We start from the raw sequence: 18,444 nt of genomic DNA, 5'->3' as shown, positions 1-18,444 counted from the left end.
ATAATAAAAAGTCATGTGTTCAGTGCTGTCAGCATCGCAGGCTAACTTTATGCCAACAACTTTTTAAAAAGAGTTACATAAACACAGAATAAAACCAGGCAAACAATAATTAAAGAAATAAAAATATATACATATTTTTTTTTTTTTTTTTTACATATATATATTTAATAAGCAATTAAAATGTTTTAAATTGCATGATAAAAATTCTAAAATATTTTCTGATCAAATCTTACTAAACAAGTCTCTAGTTTTGTGTTCAGTTCACATTAACATTATCTTTCAACAATTTTAAAGGGTAAGTTAAAAAATGTTCAATCCATTTTGTATTGTTATATTGTTGGTAACATTTGTAAAAGAACAATGTTTATTCTTTCTCCAAGATACCGTTTATTTGTCAGCAAAACTGATGCAAAACAGCATGTTTTCATTTAGATGCTGCATTGTGTCATTTTGTCAAAACTCCTCATCCTGCAGAGTGCTGCTTACAAATAAAATTGGACATGTAGGTACACATAACTCAGAAAGAGTAAATACTGGTCATTTACAGATATTAGAGATGTTGCAATAAAGCAGATTGAAAATCATTCAATTTACTCTTATAGGCAAAATAAGGATAATATTTGTTTTGTGTGTCTAATGTTTTGTGTGTTCTTGTACAGTCACCGTCGTCTGTAGCCTTTGTGAGCGTTGGCATCATCTGAAGTCTTCATAAGTGAGTTTGGATTCAGTCTGGAGATCTCTAGAAACCTTGGGATTGACATCCTGAGATAGAGACAGGAAATAAAAAGAAGAAAGTTTAAGCATAGCTGCTGCTGTTCATATTATTTCAGACAAACGATTATTTATTTCATCACATATAATTGGAGTGCATGGTTATTAGATGTGTTGTGTGAATACTAAACTGTGTATTTTAATCTAATTTAAACAACAACAAAAAAGTGTGTCCGGGCCCCAAATATTATTAGCAAGGCTATTTCAAAGTATATCTGATTTAATCACAAGTAGGTTTAATAAACGCACATCCAAAAACTTTAGGCAGGTGCTCAATCACATGATACACTTCACCAATCAATAAACAAAAATCGACACACTGCCACTAATGCTCTCAAAAATCAATTTATTAATGAAGTGTTTCATTTGATCCCTTAGTAAATGTAATATTTGTGGAACAGGCATCTCTTTAAAATGGAATACACATGCCACAGTACCATTTCAGTAGGTGGAACATCATATTTGTAATTTATACGAACATTAAAGGTTTGGGGTCAGTAAGATTTTTTACGTCTTTGAGAGAAGTCTCTTCTGCTCACCAAGGCTGCCTTTATTTGAAAGAAAGGAAGTAAAAAACAGTAATATTGTGAATTATTATTACAATTTAACACAACAACTTTCCACGTGAATATATTGTGAAATGTAATTTATTTCTGTGATCTAAGCTCAGTTTTATTACTCCAGTCTTCAGTGTCACATGATCCTTCAGAAATCATTCTGATTTGCTGCTCAATAAACATTTTAAATTATTATCAATGTCTTATCAATTATCAAAAGTTAAAACAAACATTTCTGTTTCAAATAAACACTGTACTGTTTTAAAACTTTATTAATCAAAGAATCCTGAAAATATGTAGCAACACAGCTGTTTTCAACACTGATAATAAACAGAAATGTTTCTTCAGAAGCAAATCAGAATATAAGAATGATTTCTGAAGTATCACGTGACACTGAAGACTGGAGTAATGATGCTGAAAATCCAGCTTTACCATCACAGGAATGAATTACTTCTCTAAATATATTTAAATAGTTATTTTAAATTGTAGTGAATTGTATTCATTTCATATATTAAACTGTGGTTGCCATAAAAGACTTTCAAAAACATAAACCCCGTACCATCCCAAACTTATGAAACAGTTGTGTATGTTCGAGATTGTATTTACTAGTCCTGCGGTTTATAGCATCTTGGAGATGTTGTCTGACAGCAGCGGTGGGCCGACAGGGGCAGCAGGGCCTTCTCTGCTGGCCCTATAAAAAACAAAATTGTGTGAAATGTGTTTTTATTGATCATTTAGATATCATTTTCATTTGTGTAATGTCCACAAAAGCCTGTGATTAGTTTAGTTGAGGTTGACCTGGAATATCCTAAATAAATTACAATTCTATCGAACTCTAAAATCTGATTATGAATGTGAAGATTATCTTCAGAGTGTCAGAGACACAAAGCAGAGACGGATCCTGACCAAGTACAGGCTCAGTGAGATATCGAGACAGAGACGCACTTCCTCCTGCACTGTCAGAAATACATATCCATAAGAGACCTATACTTTAACAAATTCACAAATTTAATACAGAACTTTACAGCAATTAGTGAAACAGAACAATTAAAGATAATATTAGGAGAGGGACACACGGAAGAACTGGCTGTGAGATACGTGTGGACGTGCCACAGCCTGAGAGACAGCAGGTGAACGTGTGTGTGTGTGTGTGTGTGTGTGTGTGTGTGTGTGTGTGTGTGACCTCAGTGTGTCTGACCCTACTGTGCACCACAGTGATCCTTGGTATGTTTGTGTGTTTCTATATAAGATTAAGACTGTGGTATCAAATGTTCACACAAATGTTATAATTTGTTAGTTTAATATTATAAAATGTTATTATAATCAGTTCCATTACTGTGATGTTAATTTTTTTGTTATAATTTATTTTATTTTTTCTATACATGTACACTATGCTTTGGCAATATTGTATAATTTACATTCATGCCAATAAAGCAATATTGAATTGAATTGAATTAATACCAAGCACAAGTTATTTTGTTGGCCGTGATTACTTTTTAATTTGAGTCAAGGGACATGAAATGAGTTCTTTATTATTTGATGAGTATTGTATCATGCACATTATTATAACAGAGGTCAACCGATTCATTGGTTTTGCTGGTTAATCGGCACCGATAGCTGATTTGCAGAACTATCGGTTATCGGCAAAAATCCATTTAGATAGTTTTCCGTGGTGTGTTTTAAAACGCGAATTTAAATACAGCAGTTCACATAGTTTTCTTTTAAATAACATTATATTTGTCCCAAATCATTGTAAATTTACATAATGACTTCACCCTAGGCTATAAATTATGTATTTTATTTTAACACTGAACTTCAAACACATATGCCACATAGTTCATTCCTGAAGCAAACCTATGTCCGTTTGGTGATTAAATAAACAGTTTTAGACCGCTTCTTGAATTGAATGTGACGCGCCCAGTGTGTGTGATAACTTTGACTTCTCAAAGACGCAGCGCTGCACTTTTGCAAAGTGTGTTAACTTTTTTTAAAATATATTTTGATTAGATAATCATGCAGTGTTCTAAAATAGCAGCAAATAAAATGTGATGCGTCCGGTGTGTAGGGTTGGGTATCGTTTGAATTTTATCGATTCCAACTGCGATTCTGCTTATCGATTCCGATTCTTATCGATTCCTAGTTTGGATTCCAATAAGATAAAAAAATCCAATATAAAAAAAAATTAAGTCAAACATTTAGATGTCAAACATGTTTCTGTCTTTTTACAAAGCATTCTGTTGCAGCTGAATAACATGAGCAAAAATCAGCAGCCTACAAAACACTGCAAGAGGAATTTTGCCTGTGCTTAAAAAAAATACCATAGCAAAAACAACTAATTAATAAAAATATTAAAGTGTTAAAGACAGGTAACCAGTCAGTAATAAGATAGGAGCAAACAAATCAAGTAGCAATATCATAAGTACAACTAAACAAAATCTCAGGTACAGAAACTGTAATTAAAAGTTAAAAAACACTGCATAGTTTTCTGTTTATAAATAAAATAAAGATTAATCAATTAAAGTTATTAAATATATTCAGTCGAGATCAGTGAATGATTTTCTTTTGTTCTTTGATAAACATTAATGACAGGCAGCGCGTTTATTAGGCTGTTGTCTCTTCGAGCAAAAATACTGTACACGTGTGTTTTCTTTCTCTTCTGTTTACGTTCACGTAAGACAAAAACGGTTGTGTTTATGATGATATACTGATGTAGTTTTCTGTATATTGGTCGACAAATATGAAAGAAGTCAGTTTGACCCTGAACAACCTTTTCTACAGTTGAAATACATGGAATGGTCCGAGAACGGACACAAACCCGGGAACCTGCAGCGCGAACCGCAGACCGCTGCTCTCGTTCAGTATCCATTTCGTTCAGTATCCATTTTTTTTAAATATTGGTTTATAAATCGGTATCGGCCAGTGTGGTCCTAACTAGCTATCAGTATTGGTAAAATCCACTATCGGTCGATCTCTAGTTGATAATACTGTGGTGCTGTGAGGATGTCCAGGAAAAAAAAACAAAAAAAACAAGACCAAATCAATACCGGTGGCTCCTGGTGATACATTGAGGTCTAATGAAGCGAAATGATCGGTCTGTAGGAGAAAATGAACACTACTTACAACAGTATTACCTTTAATCCAAAGCCCCCGCAACCAGCTGTCAGCGCGTTCATAACTTAATTGTATTACTTAATCCACCTGTTGCTTTAGCCTTATTTAACAGCCGCTTGCACCACCTGCTGGTGAGCGACTGACAGCAGATGAAGATCATGCCTCTACTGCTATTCCCGCAGCTCCCGGGTGTGAAAGGGCGAATTATCTGCCGAATTTTAACCACTGAATTTGTGGAAGCGAATTTGGAAAGTGAAATAAAATGGACCGAAATTCGCCTGTCGAATATCGTATTTTTAAAACCGACTGAATATTTTGTAAGTGTGATATGAATTATAGATTTTTTAATTATAAAAAAAAAGGTGTGTGAAATATTTCTAATTGAAATATTCACAGCTTAAACGAACAACTATGTTAAATTTCTGGACCTAAAAATGCAATCCCTGGAAATACAAAGCATTAAAATACAAGTGCTGTTAATGCAATGCATTATTTTTCAGTTAGTGCTGTTCAGCATGCTTTTTTGTTTCAAAGACATATGTCATTATTTTACTTCCATAAACATACAAATATTAGCAATAGTAGGCCTTTTACAGACTGATTCAAATGAAGGAAGAGTACCACAGATCATGTCATTATAACTGTAGCCCAGGATTACATTTTCAGTCAGCAGCCATGGATGTGTCTTCAAAAAGCACAATGAAATGAACATGAAATCATCATTTCCATTACAAATTTAATGCAACGTAGCTTAAAATACAAAACTAAATAAAAATTTGGCGTCCACATTAATTTCACTGCAGTTTCTTTTTAATAATTTTGACAAAGAAATAAAGGTCAAATAATGGTGTAAATTTCAAACATGAAGGTAATTACCTTTACAGGTCACATAGTATTTGGTGTTGTATATTTAACACAAGATATTAAAGAACCGTTTGCCAAAAAAATTTATGAAAGGAGACAAAGGTCTCGAAAGATTGCATAGTACTGTACTTCAATGTATTCTAGTAAATAATGTTCCTGAGCTGCTTAATTGGAAAAATACAAAACATACATCAACAACAACAAAAAAAAGTTAGAAAAAAATGGGGGCGTTACTATTAAATATATAGTTCAAAAACACAAACAGTTAAAGTAATTCAATTTACATTTATGTGTATAGCAGTTTCAAAATATATAGTTCAAATCAGCTTATCAGAAAATGCATGTTTCCAAAATAAAATTGACAGTGATCTGCTAACAGAGGAGACTGTGTCCAAGTAATGTTCACATGGGAGAAATACAAATAAAACAAAGCATGCAGTTAACATACATACACATTTATTTATATTTGTATACAAGTTAACATAACATTCGTAAGTTTCATGTTTTGAATCAGAGTTGGTGTCATCTAAAGTCCTCACAGGGGCTGTTGTAATCTCTTCACAGTTGTTGGATCATTTTAAATTTTCCCATCAGGCTACATCCAAAGTGGAGATGGGGTAGTTTGTAGTTACCTTGGGATGGGCACAGAACAAAAGTCAAGCATGGAAAATAAGTAGTGCAGTGGCTGTTAAAAACATTTAAAGCAAAAGATAACCAAGTGAATTTGATAATCTATAACTGTATACAAGTTTATGAGATGCACTGTGAGAATGCTTGGCTTAAGGAACCAGTGTTTAATGTACATTTGTACATTAAGAGACTAATGTACAACTAAGAGATAGTATGTCCCATACACTATAAGAAGGGCTATTCCAGAGTTTGGAGCAAGAAATATTTAAACACTCTCCCTACATCAGTGTACTAAGATACCCTAGGTCAGGGGTCACCAATCTCGGTCCTGGAGGGCCACTGTCCTGCAGAGTTTAGCTCCAACCAGCTCCAACACACCCGTTTGAAAGTCAGTATGCCTAGTGAGATCTTGATTAGCTGGTTCAGGTGTGTTTAATTGGGGTTGGAGCTAAACTCTGCAGGACAGCGGCCCTCCAGGACCGAGATTGGTGACCCCTGCCCTAGGTAATACTAAAAAATCCAGAGTTAAGCGACCTTTCACAGCATGATGGATTGGAAGGCATTCTCAAATTGGTAATATATACTGGTGCCAAAAAGTTTAAGATTTCATAGGTCAGTATCAATCGGTTGTAATCAAAATGATTGTACAAGTATATTATGTGTGAGCAAACTAATGTTTATAAAGCCCAATCTGTCACGGCTTATGCTGCTGGAAGGAACACGGAGCCGAGGGATAAACGAAACAAGGATTTATTAAATAAAACATAAACAAGGTAAGTCGTAAATAACAGGTGGCAAGAGGCAAGTGGCAAGTAACAGGTGACAAGTAGACAAGTTGACATTTAGACGAGTAGACCCGACAAAACAGAACTGCAAGGACAAGGCTGAAGTAGAAGGGATAATTGGGGAAACACAGGTGGATGGCATGACTAAATTAACAGGGACATGGAACACATGGGGAAATGAAGAGACACACCTGGAAACTAATCAAACCAGACACGGAAGACAGAAACTGGGTCACAGGGGCAAAAACACACAAAATGAGTCCAGGTGTGTGACAGTACTCCCCCCTCCCGGTAGGTGCGTCCTCGCACCGTAGAAACAACAAAGGGAGGCGTGGGTGGGAACTTGGGAGGAGGTTCCGGTGGAGGACAGCCTCCCAGGAGGGGGCCAGCAGACAGGGACTACAGAGGAAGGAGCCAGGGAGGAGACAGGAAGGATGTGAAGCAGGAGGTACCCAGCAGGACCCAGGCCACAGCCATAACGGCCCAAGGTGGGGCCGACGGTGGAAGGAGCCATGGAGGAGGAATGGTCACTGACTCCAGGGACTCGACCCACGGCAACGGAGCAAGTGGAGGAGGAGCCTGAGGCGGAGACGGAGAGCCGAAGAGCCAGGGTGACGGGGAGGAGCCGGAGGTCCTAGGCGGAACAGATGGCTCTGGTGACTGACGCGGCGATGTGGATCCGGAAGGCCGCGGTGAGGCCAGAGTGACCGAGGACTGAGGTGTAGCCGAGGGGATGAAGGAGCCTGACGGAGCCGGAGGGACGGAGGGATGAGGCGAAGCCGGAGGAGTGGAGTCCCGAGGCATAGGATGGACGACGCCAGACCAAGGCGGAGCCGGAGGGACGAGGGAGCCAGGCAGAGCCTGCGGACTGCCGGGCCACGGCGGAGAGGAAGGAGCTAGGAGCCATGGTGGAGCCGACGGGTCAACGGGCCGAGGCGGAGTCCAGGCCTCAGAAGCAGGAGGCGGAGGTGAGGGAGACGCCGACCAAGGCGTCGCTGGAGGATGGCGGTCCCGCTGAGCTCGCACCACAATGATGGTAGGCTGAGGGCGAGCAGAGGGGCAGCCAGACGACAGCGGAAAAGGAGGCAGGAGTGGGTGGGAGGGTGGGAATTTTGGAGGAGCAGGCATTGGAGTACGCTCTGGGGCTGGAGCCCTTCCTGGGCTTAACGGAGGATCAGGAGCCCGTCCTGGGCTTAACGGAGGATCAGGAGCCCGTCCTGGGCTTAACGGGGGTTCAGGAGCCCGTCCTGGGCTTAACGGGGGTTCAGGAGCTCGTCCTCGGCTTAACGGGGGATCAGGAGCCCGTCCTGGGCTTAACGGAAGATCAGGAGCCCTTCCTGGGCTTAACGGGGGTTCAGGAGCCCGTCCTGGGCTTAACGGGGGTTCAGGAGCCCGTCCTGGGCTTAAAGGAGGATCAGGAGCCCGTCCTGGGCTTAACGGAAGATCAGGAGCCCTTCCTGGGCTTAACGGAAGATCAGGAGCCCGTCCTGGGCTTAACGGAGGATCAGGAGCCTGTCCTGGGCTTAACGGAGGATCAGGAGCCCGTCCTGGGCTTAAAGGAGGATCAGGAGCCCGTCCTGGGCTTAACGGGGGAACAGGAGCCCGTCCTGGGCTTAACGGGGAATCAGGAGCCCTTCTTGGGCTAAACAGAGGATCAGGAGCCCGTCCTGGGCTTACAGGAGGATCAGGAGCCCGTCCTGGGCTTAACGGGGGAACAGGAGCCCGTCCTGGGCTTAACGGGGGAACAGGAGCCCTTCCTGGGCTTAACAGAGGATCAGGAGCCCATCCTGGGCTTAACAGAGGATCAGGAGCCCGTCCTGGGCTTAACGGAAGATCAGGAGCCCTTCCTGGGCTTAACAGAGGATCTGGCATAGGTGAATTGGAACCCCCCTCATTTTGACCCATTTGGCGCTCCATATTTTGCTCCCTCGTGGTGGGCAGTGTCGCCGGCTCTCGCACCTGGTCTGACGGGATGCTCTCTGGCTCTCCGTCATCGGTGGGCTCGGGCTTATGCCTCGTACCGTGGGGAGATTGTAGGCTGGGCTCTGGGTCCAGAGTGGACCTGGCGAGATCCTCCATTGGGCCGACCGTGAGAGGGGACCCATTTCTCACCAGATTCCACTCTATAAATGCGGCGAAATCCTCCCGAGGACCATCTTCGGGCGACAACGCTCTGCACCTAGGGTTCAGGCTGGCGTGATAAAAGGTGCAGAGCGCGTGGTCCGGGTAGCTGGTGGCATTAGCTAGCCAGAGAAACCGTCTGGTATGGTCCTCGAGAGACAGTCCCTCCTGCTCCAGCAGGAGGAGGAGGTATTCGGGGCGATAGAGGGGATCCATGAAACACTACGGAAAGAAAAAAGACTGTGAAAAAAAACGGAAAACAAAACGGAGGGAAAACACGCAGTTTTTAACTTTTTCAGGTCGGGTCTTCTGTCACGGCTTATGCTGCTAGAAGGAACACGGAGCCGAGGGATAAACGAAACAAGGATTTATTAAATAAAACATAAACAAGGTAAGTCGTAAATAACAGGTGGCAAGAGGCAAGTGGCAAGTAACAGGTGACAAGTAGACAAGTTGACATTTAGACGAGTAGACCCGACAAAACAGAACTGCAAGGACAAGGCTTAAGTAGAAGGGATAATTGGGGAAACACAGGTGGATGGCATGACTAAATTAACAGGGACATGGAACACATGGGGAAATGAAGAGACACACCTGGAAACTAATCAAACCAGACACGGAAGACAGAAACTGGGTCACAGGGGCAAAAACACACAAAATGAGTCCAGGTGTGTGACACAATCTGTACAACATAAAATAATCTAAAAAAAAACATACTGTTTTATTAACTCTTAATTCTGTGATTTTCTGGTGTAATACCGATCCAAATTCTTGACCTAATGATTAAGGGATCAGGCACAGTCTCTATTGGCTTGATAAGTCTGATGTCATGTAGCACCGCTTCCTTTTCCAAATGCTCTATCAGATACCACGAGAAAAAAATGTGCTAATATAAACTCACAGTGTGATATTATACAGGCGAAAAAGTTATAATCCTAACCATTAACTCCATACCATGAGTCCATAAGTCCCAGATAGCCAGACAATGATAAAAACATATATATATATATATACATATATATATATATATATATATACATATATATATATATATATATATACATATATATATATATATATATATATATATATATATACATATATATATATATATATATATATATATATATATATATATATATATATATATATAATTTGTGTTTGGGACGCTGTAAGCACAGAGATTTTAGTGTACACTGTAAGTTTGAAAACGTTTAGATAAAATGATTAATATGAATAAACAGTGCTTATAAACGACTTGGTTGTAGTATTCTCAAGTGAAGCGAGTTGAGGCTTGGACTTGAAAACAGCGCTTCTTACGTCATCACTTAACAACCGAATAGGATGGATCAATAAAGTAGAAAGGTTTAAGATGATGATTTGAGATTAGACTTACTAGCATATTATCTTGGAAATGTTGTCCATAAGAACATCTGGTCCAAATCAGCTTTGGGTGTAGGCCATCAGCATAGAACAGCCTAATGCTGCGTTTCCACCAAAATTATCAGGAACTTTTTCCCCCCAGACCTGTTGCTTTCTGCGTTTCCACTGTGGTGTAAAGTACCAGGAAGATTAGGCAAAGAGTCTGGTGACGTAGGTCCGCGTGCATTTCTCAATACAAAGTACGCTGATTTTGGACATGCATCGTCGGTAGTTCAGACTTTGTGCATTCGTCTCGGGAGTGTGATGTCCACGGCGACGCAAACCAGTCATTCTGCAAACAGCAGCGTACTTGATAACATCAGTCAGCTCGCCTTGACTACTGCAATTTTCATATATTTACAATAAAATGAACTAGGATATCAAATACCACTGCCTCCTTTCGTTTTGATTTAAACATTTTAACAGCTGCAGGAATGTACTTAGTTCAGGGATATGTGTATATAACATTACATTACAATGAAACAAAATATTATATAAATTTGCCTTTTTTCATTTTCATTTTAAACATATAGATAAATTGAATACAGACCAAAGATAACCTGTTAGATTTACCCAAAACTAATTATACTTTATGTTTAACCACTAAAGAGACATCAGAGCCAGCGGCACACATCAGAAGGTCTAGCCGAGGTGAGGCTGCTCTCGGCGGATACATGAGCACTGAACTCCTGCTGGTCGCGTGGAGCTCATGTCTCCGAGATTGGCGAAACGTTTTTAAATAGGCACTGTCTTTATAAATAAACCACAAATTTGAGTTTTGAACAACTACATTCTCGCCTGAAATACTTTTAAAATTACATTTCATAACACAATAACAGTAATATTTTGAAAATGATTCAAATAAATGGTGGTTGCCGCTGAAAGTTCCGGAACTTTGAAAAAGTACCACCTTGCCAGCAGGGACTTTCTGAGGAGCAGATCTGAGAGTTGTCCAGAGGACAATCATTGACACCTTTCATAAGGAGAATAAGCCACAAACATTCATTGCCAAAGAAGCTATTCACAGAGTGCTATATCCAAGCATGGTAACTGAAAGTTGAGTGGAAGGAAAAAGTGTGGAAGAAAAAGATGCATAACCAACTGAGAGAACCACTGCCTTATGAAGATTGTCAAGCAAAATCTATTCAAGAATTTGAGTGGACTTCACAAGGAATGGACTGAGGCTGGGGTCAAGACATCAAGAGCCACCACACACAGACGTGTTAAGGAATTTGCTGAACCACAGACAACTTAAGAGACATCTTACCTGGACTAAGAGAAGAAGAACTGGACTGTTGCCTAGTGGTCCAAAGTACTCTTTTCAGATGAAAGCAAGTTTTGTATTTCATTTGGAAACCAAGGTTCTAGAGTCTGTGTGAAGGTTGGAGAAGCTCGTAGCCCAGTTTCTTGAAGTCAAGTGTTAGTTTCCACAGTCTGTGATGATTTGGGGTGCAATGTCATCTGCTGGTGTTGGACTATTGTGTTTTTTGAAAACCAAAATCATTGCACTCGTTTACCAAGAAATTTTGGAGCACTTCATGCTTCTTTCTGCTGACCAGCTTTTTGAAGATGCTGATTTCATTTTCCAGCAGGATTTGGCACCTGCCCACATTGCCAAAAGCACCAAAAGTTGGTTAAATGACCATGGTGTTGGTGTGCTTGACTGGCCAGCAAACTCACCCGACCTGAATCCCAGAGAGAATCTATGGGGTATTGTCAAGAGGAAAATGAGAAACAAGAGACCAAACAATGCAGAGAAGGCCACTGTCAAAAAAACCTGGGCTTCCATACCACCTCAGCAGTGCCACAAACTGATCTCCTCCATGCCAGGCTGAATTTAGGCAGTAATTAAAGCAAAAGGAGCCCCTACCAAGTATTGAGTACATGTACAGTAAATTAACCTACTTTCCAGAAGCCCAACAATTCACTAAAAAGTTTTTTTTTTATATAACATATTCTAATTTGTAGTGAATTGGTGGGTTTTTGTTAAATGTGAGCCAAAATCATCACAATTAAAAGAACCAAAGACTTAAACTACTTTAGTCTGTGCACTGAATTTATTTAATATACAAGTTTCACAATTTGAGTTAAATTACTGAAATGAACTTTCACGATATTCTAATTTATTTAGATTTTAGATGCGGTTGGTCAGCTATTTGCACGAATCTCACATTGTAATTTTTTTTTAAAGCAACCACAGCTTCTAACATCAGTTGCAGTGACGCTATAACTTTGCGAAGCAACACTGAGCTATTTTATTCTTAAGGTGGGACAAATTCATTATATATATATTTGATATGTTAATGAGGAAGCGCTAATATAGGTAATAAATAAGGCAATATATAATCCTAATATGATTACTTATTTTATTGGCATATATAAGAGTTATCTGTATAAATACGTTTTAGGTAATGTTTAACTTAATATATATTTATATATTAAATATATAATATATATTTATTTATTTTATTTATTACATTTTATATTATCTCACACATGGATAGGCATTTTCTATAATGTCTAAATTTAAATCAAAATAAATTTCTGATATGACTTAATATAAATTAGCATAAAACAAACAATATTACTCACATTCGCAAGGATTAAAGATTAAATGGAAATAAATAAAAATTGCACAGCTATCAATTAGGTGGCGATATGCACTAAGCATGTAAACAACTAATGAACAAAAGAAGAAGAAACAAACAGCTTGGCGCGTTTTTTCGTAGCGTCCGTTTCTCTAGTGACTCGTCGATTCGTCGCTCTGTTGAGAATGTCTTGAGTCTTAACTAGGAACATACTCTGAGTTGAATGAACTTATTCCCGGATGTGTTTTTGGAAACACATACCCTGAGTAAGCAAGGTTTGGGGTTAATCAACCAAAAGATCAGGGTTTACTTCATGGTAAGGTAACCCTGCTTTCTGGAATACACCCCTGTTCACACCAAGAGCAAAATGAAACAATACAATAATAACGATATTTTCATGTACACCAGTGAACCATAACTGTGTGCTTATTCTAAGTTTCAGATTGCAGTAATGAAAGTGGATGTAAGTGACCTTTTATGTTACTTATTTTGTGGTGCAGAGCTTCTCCGCAATGTCATCTGCTACTATAAATGTGCAATTTTAATGAAATCTAAATAGCTGTCAGTGTATTCATTCACCATCTACAAAAAAACAAAAATCATTCAGACAGTGGTCCCAACAGTATAATTTCAATCCCAGAGAGGAATTGAACTATTTTGCAGACATTTCATGAAAACCTTAAAAATTGTACAAACCTATGGAAAATGGGGCATCTGATGTCCCCTTTAAATTGGAAACCATTTTTAAAAAGTAATAGTTATAGTTTTCATTCTTGGTGTGAACAGACCTTTATGCTCTTGTCATCTTTGCAGACTGCCGTTACATGAAGTGGAAGTGACACCAGGAACATGAGTAATGGGAAAGCAGTGAAAAAAAACTTTATAAGCAATTTGCAGTGTATTTTCTTACCAAAGTCTTATTTCGTGGGATGAGGGTGGATGAGTTGTGGTTTACGGTTGTGTAGCCTTAAAGGCTTCGGCCAATGACATGGCTTGTAGATAAATGTCCACCCCAAAGGCCTCACTGGTCATAAAAGGGTCAATGTTTGCCCTTAAATGCTCCTCTACTCTGACGCAAATCCTTGGGAGCTGCTGGGACCTCAACAGACTCTGAGGCTGGTGGTGCAACAGGTCCATCCCAATCAATGCCCTGTACATCAATCTGTTGAAAAATGAAGCAGATATTGTACAAAGGACTGAGTTAAGTAGCCTTATTGACAATTTAGCTGCAAAGAGGACAACAGGGCCACCTGGTCAGGATTGTCTTGTTGCTCCAAAAGCAGACCAGCAATCCACAACTGGTCTGGGGACCGGTTTCCCTCTGTGGAAAGTGGATGCCTGTCCCACATCTGGATGAACTCCTTTAGATGCCAATTCAGTCTTGACAGGAAGACAAAATGGAGGCATATGATGTGGAGATCTTGATCAGGTTCGAGCAGCCCATTGTTTTCGAGTTACCTAAAGGTAGTGTAATAGTTGCTAACTACACTACATCAGACGTCACGCCACAGCCTCTCAATTCTCTGGTTGTGGACACTCTTTCCAGTGATGTGGCATCTTCTCTCTGATTTATATCAGTTGCATAGATGGAAAAGCAGAAACAGGGAAAGTCAGGCAGATAAATAGTAAGTGGTGCGAGACTTGACACATTGATGAATCAGATTTGTCATCTTAAATGGAAATGGATTCTTGGGATATTGCCAGGGTTGCACAAAAGTGATAAGCAGGTGCGCAAAAAATAAATAAAAGAGTGCTGTGTAAATAAGATCAGACCATTCATTTGCAGACCAACAAGGTTAACATCTGTTAATGCACAATTACCATTTTCATTCAACAAAGTGTAATACTGTATACGAAAAATACTGCTACATACTGTATCAATTAAATTTAGACATGGAGATATCATCCCAAGGACACAAAAGCATGAAAATCTGCTGACATGGGCCCCTTTCAGGATGTTCCAGCATGTCTCTGGCAATCTCAACATTTTCTCTTCCCTTGTCACTTCTAACACGGTGGGGTAAACCATACTGATTAACAGCAGTGAGAAAACACTGGAGAACAGTTGATGCCCGATTGTTTGTGTTTACACAAAGAAACATAATGCGCAGACTGAACCCATCAATCCCTCCATGTATAACTATTCTCCAGCTTCAAAGACAAAATAATTTGTTTAATGAAATGGGAAAAAATAGTTATGATATCTTATCTAGAAAAAGAAGAAAATAAACAGTTAGAAAACCAAACTAATTACATCAATAATAAGCTATATTTTTCATGAAAAATAGAAGACTTACTGTATCAGTTTATGGTTAACATATATGTGCCACAAGGAGAGAGGACCTGGAACAGAGTATGGAACCCTTGGAACAACATTAAAGGAACACTCTGACTTTTTGGGACTTTAGCTTATTCACAGTATTCCCCAGAGTTAGATAAGTCCATACATACCTTTTTCATTTCTGTGCGTTCTGTAAGTGTTATTTGACGCACCCACCGCTAGCCTAGCTTAGCACAAAGACTGGATGTAAATGGATACTGGTAGCATAGTAATTCCAATATGTGACAAAATAATGCAAACATTTTCCTATTTAGATGTTGTGATCTGTATAGTCACAGCGTGTACAAATAACAAGGCTATATGAGACAGAGACCATTTTTAATCGTATAAATACTGGGAACTATATTCTCACTAGGCGTAGGAGCACAGCTAACGTTACTTGGGCGGAGTGGCTACTTGGGCGGAGTGATTAGCGCAGCACCCGAGACTCCTGAAAAAGAGCAATCTTGATAACACAATTTTGAGCAATTATAGACCAATATCTAGTCTTTCTTTTACAGGCAAAATTATAGAAAAGGTAGTTTTTAATCAGCTGAACAAATACTTAAACTCAAATGGATACCTGGACAATTTTCAATCTGGTTTCCGACCGCATCACAGCACAGAGACAGCACTCATTAAGATAATGATTGATATTCGCTTAAATTGTGACTCTGGCAAAATATCGGTGCTGGTATTGCTAGATCTCAGTGCTGCGTTTGATACTGTCGATCATAACATACCACTAGAGAGACAGGAAAACTGGGTCGGGCTTTCTGGGATGGTACTCAAATGGTTTAGATCATACTTAGAAGGGAGCGGCTATTATGTGAGTCTAGGGGAGCATAAGTCTAAGGGGACGTCCATGACATGCGGAGTCCCACAAGGCTCCATTCTTGCACCACTCTTGTTTAGCCTGTATATGCTTCCACTAAGTCAAATAAGGAGAAAGAACCAAATTGCCTATCACAGCTATGCTGATGATACCCAGATTTACTTAGCCTTATCTCCAAATGACTACAGCCCCATTGACTCCCTCTGCCAATGCATTGATGAAATTAATAGTTGGATGTGCCAGAACTTTCTTCAGTTAAACAAGGAAAAAACTGCAGTCATTGCATTTGGAAACAAAGATGAAGTTGTTTGACTCTAGGGGTCAAACAACTAAAAATCAAGTCAGAAATCTTGGTTTGATTCTGGAGACAGACCTTAGTTTCAGTAGGCATGTCAAAGCAGTAACTAAATCAGCATACTATCATTTAAAAAAAACATTGCAAGAATTAGATGTTTTGTTTCCAGTCAAGACTTGTCACGGTTCATAGATCTGTGTGTTTATTCTGCATGTCTGTTTTCTCGTTATCTGTCTGATTGCTCATTCAACATTGCTCCGGCAATCATTGAGCTGATGAGCTAATCAGCATGGCTGCACCTGATGCTGGTTCTGTCCTGTCTTTATCTGTCTAGTGGTTGTTACTGCATGTTGTCAGATCGTTGTTCGTAGTTGTTGATGCTGGTCTTGCTCTCAGTCCTCAGATCACTCTTCTTGCGCTCTGCCAAGGAGATCGCCCAGTGTGCTTCCACGCCTGTTCCTAGGAGAATTCTCTGGGTTGGTTCAGGTCAGTGCATCATAGTCTCCGTGTTACAGAGACAGCTCACCAATTCACCAGCTCACCTGTTCACCAGCTCACCTGCTCTATTTTCTTGTTCCCTGCTGTTTTGCGTAGTGGCAAATAAACTGTTATACTTGCAATTGGATTTTGTGTTCTTTTACGTGACAGAACGATCTGACCAAGATGGATCCAGCAAGTATGGCGGAGCTGAGAGACATTCTCACCAGCAGCAATAGTCGTTTTGCACAGCAAGAGGAGCAAATCATGGCTACTGGTCGTGCAGTGCAGGCACTCGTCACGCAGGTCTCAGATCTCACCACTCAGGTCAGACAGTTAAAACCTGATTCTGCCCAACAACCCACTGCGCTTAATCCTCCCGACGTTTCAACCTGTGGATATCATCAACCAACGCATTGAGCCTCATCTACCGCCTCCAACTGTTTGTTCCGGTGAGCCCCTGTTATGTCGTTCATTTTTGACCACTTGCTCTCTTCACATTGCTCTCCAGCCTTCGTCTTTTCCTACAGAGGAGTCCAAAGTGGCTTTTATCATCACTCTGCTTTCTGGACGAGCGGCTCTCTGGGGAACAACGGTGTGGGAACAAGGACAACACTGCTGTTCTTCATTCCAATTGTTTTCTGAGGAGCTCAGGAAGCTTTTTGATTGGGCTGCATCTGGCAGGAAGGCGGCAAGGGAATTGGCGGAGTTACGCCAAGGAGATCAGTCGGTTACGGATTATTCTATTGAGTTTCGCACATTGGCGGCGGAATGCAACTGGAACCAAGAAGTGCAGTGGGACATGTTTAGGCATGGATTGGTCGACCGGATCATTAAGGAGATTTACACCCTGGAATTACCCACTTCACTCAACGGATTGATCAATCTGGCCATCCGAGTGGACACCAGACTACATCAGCGTGACCAGTTTGCAGCCATGGCGGAGAAGACAACCGATCACTGCTTCGATCCAGAACCCATGCAGGTGGGCAGGGCTCACCTTTCTCGAGAGGAGAAGGACAGGCGTAGGAACCTTGGGCTGTGCCTATACTGTGGTGCCGCAGGTCACATCGCTGCACAGTGCCCAGTAAAAACCAGAGTCACCACTCAGAAGTCCTCCTCCCCGGTAACTCTGCTCTCGGTTCAAATACGGAGGGGCCGGGACATTTTCTCTTGTAAAGCACTGGTGGATTCTGGCGCAGAAGTTAATTTTTTGGATTGTGGGACAGTGTCTAAGCTGGGTATTCGTGCAGTTTCACTTAGTCCACCTATCTCAGTCAGTGCCCTCTGTGGTCAGTCACTTCCACGCATCACTCATGCCACTGAGTCGGTGAGTCTTATCACTTCGGGCAACCACACTGAGACCATTTCTTTTTATTTGACTGATTCCCCTTTGGCTCCTGTGGTTTTGGGTCACCCCTGGCTAGTGTTACACAACCCCAATATTAACTGGCAACTAAGCACAGTCTCATCCTGGAGTGAATATTGTCATGCATCATTTTTGTTGTCTGCTTGCTTCTTCTGTGTCTTGTTCTGTGTTGCAGGATGAACATGTGGATCTGTTAAACGTGCCCGCGGAGTATCTTGACCTGAAGGGAGTGTTCAGTAAGTCCCGGGCTGCTTCTCTTCCTCCGCATCGTCCTTATGATTGTGCAATAGATTTATTGT

The 18,444-nt window shown here is 40.4% G+C and overlaps 2 protein-coding genes and 3 long non-coding RNA genes across 5 annotated transcripts in view; all 5 read right to left on the bottom strand.

The window, feature by feature from the left end:
• Positions 1 to 18,444, bottom strand: part of LOC132150053 (zinc finger protein 664-like) — a 549,937-nt gene that overhangs the window by 198,856 nt on the left and 332,637 nt on the right. The gene's annotated exons all lie outside the window — the stretch shown is intronic.
• The window catches only part of LOC132147404 (gastrula zinc finger protein XlCGF26.1-like), a 384,485-nt gene that overhangs the window by 117,025 nt on the left and 249,016 nt on the right, over positions 1 to 18,444 (bottom strand). The gene's annotated exons all lie outside the window — the stretch shown is intronic.
• Positions 167 to 4,505, bottom strand: LOC132107898 (uncharacterized). The gene is made up of 3 exons (XR_009424383.1): positions 4,442 to 4,505; positions 1,935 to 2,008; positions 167 to 762 (listed from the first exon to the last, which is right to left on the bottom strand). It is a non-coding gene; the product is annotated as an uncharacterized LOC132107898 (long non-coding RNA).
• LOC132107776 (uncharacterized) overlaps positions 5,330 to 18,444 on the bottom strand; it is a 58,078-nt gene continuing 44,963 nt past the window's right edge. Inside the window, exon 5 of the long non-coding RNA XR_009424363.1 lies at positions 5,330 to 5,935. This is a non-coding gene — a long non-coding RNA (uncharacterized LOC132107776). The remainder of the gene's footprint in view (positions 5,936 to 18,444) is intronic.
• LOC132107853 (uncharacterized) lies at positions 14,113 to 15,228 on the bottom strand. The gene is made up of 3 exons (XR_009424369.1): positions 15,147 to 15,228; positions 14,789 to 15,000; positions 14,113 to 14,413 (listed from the first exon to the last, which is right to left on the bottom strand). It is a non-coding gene; the product is annotated as an uncharacterized LOC132107853 (long non-coding RNA).

The sequence above is a fragment of the Carassius carassius genome, chromosome 1 (genome assembly GCF_963082965.1).
Source record: "Carassius carassius chromosome 1, fCarCar2.1, whole genome shotgun sequence".
NCBI lineage: Eukaryota > Metazoa > Chordata > Actinopteri > Cypriniformes > Cyprinidae > Carassius > Carassius carassius.
This window is presented reverse-complemented; position numbering and strand designations above follow the sequence as displayed.